At 40.5% G+C, this 6,407-nt stretch overlaps 1 pseudogene; it reads left to right on the forward strand.

The window, feature by feature from the left end:
- The first annotated feature begins 1,346 nt into the window (after positions 1 to 1,346).
- LOC139976572 (U2 spliceosomal RNA) lies at positions 1,347 to 1,444 on the forward strand (annotated as a pseudogene).
- The last annotated feature ends 4,963 nt before the right edge of the window (positions 1,445 to 6,407 follow it).

Below are 6,407 nucleotides of genomic sequence, written 5' to 3' on the forward strand. Positions count from 1 at the left end.
CTTTTGTTTTATGGCTAAAATCGATCTTACAGATATCCTTGGCTGAAGGATCAGCTTGAAGTAGATCCAAATGACAAGCAGTTGGTCTTTATAAAAGATCAGTCTTGTGCGATTTACGATCACATGGAATATCTTCCGGATGTTCCAACACGACACGTATTTCTGATCAGACACCCGAGGAATGTCTACCCATCATTAATGCATTCTTTCACCAACAATTTTTTGCAACTTCCCTGGGATGAGACGAACCTGATTGAAGAATATCGATCCATGCCCGTTAAGGATCACTTTAAAATCCATCGAGATCTGTGGAAGAAAATCAAAAACAAATTGGACCCAAACGTCATCGTTATCGATGGACATGATCTGGTCAGCAGGCCTGAAGTAATACTTCCAAAGTTCTTTACTGAATTAGGTATTCCTTACAAAGAATCTTACTTGAAGTGGGAAGCTGATCCGGAACTTGTGTATTCATCATGGAGAGGTACAGGCCAGTTTATATTTACAGTTTCCAAGACCATCGCTACTTCACGAGCTGTTGAGTCTACCCACTTTGTACCCCCAAAGGTACCCCGTGGCAGCTTCACGGCGAATTGGAAACTGACAGATGAGTTGCAGGAGTGTATAGATTATTCGATGCCATTTTATGAAGAAATGTATGAACAAAGGTTCCAATGATTTTTTTCAGTGACACCAACATTTCTTCACACATAAAACCACCACAAGGCTTGAATAATTTAAACAAATGGTTTAAAAAAAAGTTTTATGAAAGTTTTTGGATTATTCATTTGTATGGAGGTATGTTTAATTTTGAGACATTATTTTTTTTGGTTGGTATAATTATCCATCAACTGATCCACTCGTGTATACCCTCGCATTAGTTGAATTTTACTTGTTTCTCACGGTTTGTAGTAGTAAGTTTTTTGTGTGCCTCATGATATCACGTAACAATAAATGACGTGTAAACCCCGCTTCAAAGATGCGACGAACGTAGAATGAATTGTGATATGACGTAGAGTTAGAAAATAACCAATCACTAAATAATAATGGTTTCTTAATGAGTTAAACATGTCTTATGCCGCGGATATCTCGTTCTTTCTAAATGTATCTTATTTAACAATTCTAACATTTATCGTAAATGTAATAATAAACCCTGTCAAATAGTTGAAACAATCATCTTGAGGAAGATTTTACTTATAATAAGCTATTTTTATGATATAATATGCTGTAACTTGTTGCGTGACAATACAGGCTGGATTAAAGTACTGGGTAACTGTTCCTAGCAAGCATCATGTGAAGCATTATGTTCTCCTTCTGTTCTCTTTTGTGATACACACCTGAATAAGATCGCTTCTCGGCCATTTGGCTAAGATCATGTGTAGAATCTGTTCTCTTTGAGGGGAATGGTGATGCACACCCGACGATGATCACACAGTCACAGTCCCGATGCAAGGGGACTGGGGTTGAGAGCGGATCAGTCGTTCGGTAGTTTGGTTTTCGTGCCCAGGTTCTTTCCTGGGTGGCCTTTTCTTAAAAAGTAACTAAAGTTGTTACTGCTATTTTACCATGTTGCTGTTGTTCGTTGATGTCTAAACTTACGTTGATGTCTAAAGTCACGTTGATGACTAAACGCGCGTCAGGCATAATGTCTAAGCTCAAGATGATTTCTGTTGTGACCAAATTTGATTTCTAGTTTAGTCTTTACTCCTTCAATTGGTTTATAGCCCCCTCGTTTTCAGGAGGTGTTTCGGCAGCTTGGGTATGCAATTTTAAGGTTTAGTTTACGGTTGTGAACTACAGCTCAGGTTCTTACGTTTTCGGTTCTTACGTGGAGGTGGGGAAATTGTTTCGTTAATCGCTACGCTGTTAAAGTTGGCGCATTCAATACAACAGATCTCCAAATAATGCCTCTGAGTTTTCTTTTAATTGAGCTAAGGACCAATAATTTCTAAAGTTACGTTTGATGTCTAATCTCACATTGATGTCTAAAACTTTCATTGCTATCTAAACTTACAGTTGGTGTCTAAACTTACGGTTGATGTCTTAACTCAGGTTGATGTCTACACTTTCGTTGCTATCTAAAGTTCCGTTGTTGTAACACATTGTGAACGAACATTATCTTTCTTTTCAAAAAAATATAACAATCAACCGCAAGTTACTCACGTTCAGAGCTAACAACATATCTATTACAGAGATTTTCATGCTAAATACAGCCAATGGTGTTTTCTCAAATTTCCCGAGATTTGTTTGGTTAATAGTCCCTTACCCATTGTCTGCAAACATGCTTGCATCTTCAGTGCTCAATGAATGCAAAGTATATGATGGTTTAACTATATAACGCGAAAAGGGGGGGGGGGATCGTTAACGTCATGATTTGTAGCAACAGCCATGTAAGTACCGTTAACAACCTGATTTGTCGAACAAAATCACGTTGTTAACGATATTTACATGATAGTTGATACAACTCCGAGGACGTTGTTAACGTAATATTTGAATAATTGTTTTATCACAGAAAGTTATCGTTGAGACAATCTATGAATTTCTCGGGAAGCTACCACAACATCTCTGATACTGAAAAGGACTTTTCATCTCACAGTATGTTTTGTTCTCTCCATATTGAGAGTTGATAATGTAAAATGTGCATTTATATACCACAGTTATTTCTTCGTTGCATACTTGCGTAAATTTTCGCGGTCCCTTTGACCACGTGCTTCAAGTCATGATTCTGGTGCAACACTGATTCGTGTGTATACAATACTGTATTCATACATCGTCAAAGGTACGTAGTTATTGAAGTTTCGACAATGCGTAAAAATGTTATTTAAATACTATAATTTTCGTGGAGTTGGTTGTTTCCAAATGCTGCAAAGCATCCAGGGTAAACGTTGGATCAGTTGCTCTATGGTTTGATGTAGTCTGCGCTTCGTGAGTATCAGAAGGGTACAATATCGAAGTACGTAGGCAATACACTCACATAACTAGTTTACTAAACCGGCCAAGCAAGTTCATTCGTAACACCAATCCAGTTAGGAGTTTCGATTTGCGAAAGGGATCGTGTTGTAAATGGAATATACACAAACCTCGCTCAGCATTGTTAAGAATTTTTTAACCCAAAAAACCGCTAACATGTTATACAAGAAACGAATCATCCGCAAGATATACTCGAGTTTTAACTAGGGTTTTGTGTTGTAGGTACGGTGAAATAATTTTTTCTCCACAAATTTTCAGGATATGCGCATGTGCAGTTGAAACTCCGAAGTTTGAACAGGCCTAATACAAATTGCGTGGAATTTAGCGAGATATGCACATAACATGTGTGGGGATATTTGAAGAGTTGGGGTTGCTGTGAAATCGCTGCAGGTCAAAGCATCGAGGTACTATATACGGAGTTGGCGAGGAGGAAAGAGTGGCAGGGCAGGCGAAATGAAGGTCGGAGGGCCGCCCCTGTAAAACAACGAAGCTAGCTGGCACTGGATGGCATCCGCCATATATATTGTGCAGAGCATTCACAAAGTACAGGCAGTGATAAGATCGCATCTTCTCAACTACACTAGTAAAAGTATAGGTCATATAATAAGCGCAATTGGTGTTCGATCGGGACGGAAACTTTTCTCTATAGTAATATTACTGTCACTCGTTTCACTTGATTGCCGACATTCAAAATATATCCAGATATCGTTTAATGGTTCAATAAATCAATTTTAAGTACAGTATTTTATGCTGGCATTTTGTCTCGACACTCGTTTTACTTGATTACTGACGTTCCCAGATTATCTCTACACATTGTTGGAGGGGGCTAAATGAAATCAGATGAAAAGTGCAGTATTTTTATGCTGGTACTTTGTCTAAACACAAGACGTTGTACTTTTCCGACATCCACAGCGTATATGCATAGCCTTTAACATTTTAAAAGTTGTTTATACTGTAGCCTCCTATTTGTATGAGTTGTAACGCATGTTATCTGATAGGCTGGCGGTGGGAGATACGGTAGCTTATCAAACAAGGTTTCCACAATTTTGCGTCTGGTCACTCCAAATGGACTTGGACCTCCAATACTATTGTTTTTGGTGGAGTTGTGTATTACCACGTACAGTAGACTGACCAGTGTTTATCATGCCATAGTGTTAATGTATCAAAATGGTGGTTCGGGCCATTTCTATAGTGATATAGCTAGTTCTGCTTATACTAACAACTGTCTAGTGTACTGATGTCATCGAAACCTCAATGCATTTTGCAGTCTGGTTTACATTACGCGGTTGAGCAATTTTGAACAGCGCCGATAGCAACAACGTAAGTTTAGACAACAACGTATGATTAGACAACGGAAGTTTAAGACAACAACGTGAGTTTGATCAACAACGTGGTAAAACAGCAGCAACAACTTTAGTTTAGACAACAACAAACTTAGTTTAGACAACGAATTAAGTTTTCCTTTTCGCGTTCCATACTTGTGTAGCATTATCTTCTCCTTCGTGATACCATCTGTTTTGACCTCCATGGTGATACACACCTGACGATAGTCTTGACACAAGGGGACTGTGGTTGAGAACGGATCAGTCGGTTCTTTGTTTGGTGCCCATGTTCATTTCCTTGTGACTTTTCTTAAAAATCGAAAGCAACCTCTTTTTGGCCTTCTGGCTAAGATCATGTGAAGAATCTATGTCTACGGGAACCTGCCAAAATAGCAATCGGTTTTTAATGAGTTAAACATGTCTTATGCCGGGAAACTTGTGATTTCTAAATGTATCCTATAACAATTCTATCATTTATCGTAAATGTAATAATAAACCATCTCAAATAGTTGAAACAACCATCTTGAGGAAGATTTTACTTATAATAAGCTATTTTTGTTGCACAATATGCTGTAACTTGTTGCGTGACAAAACAGGCTGGATTAAAGTACTGGGTAACTATTCTTAGCAAGCATAATGTTAGCATTATGTTCTCTTTCTGTTCCCGTTCGTGATTCACACCTGAATAAGATCGCTTCTCGGCCCTTGGGCTGAGATCATGTGTAGTATATGTTCCCTTTGAGGGGAATGGTGATACACACCCGACGATGATCACACAGTCACGGTCCTGATGCAAGGGGACTGGGGTTGAGAGCGGATCAGTCGTCGTAGTTTGGTTTTCGTGCCCAGGTTCTTTCCTGGGCGACTTTTTCTTAAAAAGTAGTCTTGACACAAGGGGACTGGAGTTGAGAATTGATCAGTCGGTTCTTTGTTTGGTGCCCAGGTTCTTTTACTGGTGACTTTTCTTAAAAGTATTATTATGTTCCCCTTCTAGGTGTTTCGATATACACACGTCACGATGATCCCTTGATAATCACTTAGTCATAGTCTTGACACAAGGGGACTGTGGTTGAGAGCGGATCAATCGGTTCTTTCTTTGGTGCCCAGATTTTTTTCTTGGTGACTTTTCTTAAAAATCGAAAGCAATCGCTCTTCGGCCTTCTGGCTCAGATCATGTGAAGAATCTGTGTCTACGGGAATCTGCTAATTTGCATAAATGTAAAACGTGTCCCCTTGCATTAATAGAGTTTTACCTGTTTCTCACGGATTATAGTAGTAAGTTATCTTTTGTGCCTCATGATATTACGTAAAAATAATGACGTGTATACCCGACGTGTGAATGACGTGTATATTTGATATGACGTGTACTATAGCAACCTGCAGACTTGTTGCCGGCCCTGTATGCTTCAGTACCCTGCCGTGTACCTTGGCACCCTGTAGACTTGTTGCCGGCCCTGTATGCTTCAGTACCCTGCCGTGTACCTTGGCACCCTGTAGACTTGTTGCCGGCCCTGTATGCTTCAGTACCCTGCCGTGTACCTTGGCACCCTGTAGACTTGTTGCCGGCCCTGTATGCTTCAGGACACTGCCTTGTACCTTAGCATACTGCAGACTTGTTGCCCCCTGTATGCTTCAGGACACTGCCGTGTACCTTAGCACCCTGTAGAATTTTTGCCCCCTGTATGCTTCAGTACCCTGCCGTGTACCTTGGCACCCTGTAGACTTGTTGCCGGCCCTGTATGCTTCAGGACACTGCCGTGTACCTTAGCAACCTGTATACTTGTTGCCCCCTGTATGCTTCAGTACACCGCTGTGTACCTTGGCACCCTGTATACTTGCAATTGTTGCCCCCTGTGCTTCAGTAAACTGCCGTATACCCTGGCACTCTGTAGACTTGTTGCCCCCTTCTGTGCTTCAGGATACTGCCGTGTACCTTAGCACCCTGTAGACTTGTTGCCCCCTTTTATGTTTTAGTCCACTACTGTGTACCTTAGCACCCTGTAGACTTGTTGCACACCCCCCCCCCTGTATGCTTCAGGACACTGCTGTGTACCTTAGCACCCTGTAGACTTGTTGCACACCGCCCCCCTCCTTTATGCTTCAGTACACTGATGT

The sequence above is a fragment of the Apostichopus japonicus genome, chromosome 11 (genome assembly GCF_037975245.1).
Source record: "Apostichopus japonicus isolate 1M-3 chromosome 11, ASM3797524v1, whole genome shotgun sequence".
In the NCBI taxonomy this organism is placed as follows: Eukaryota; Metazoa; Echinodermata; class Holothuroidea; order Aspidochirotida; family Stichopodidae; genus Apostichopus; species Apostichopus japonicus.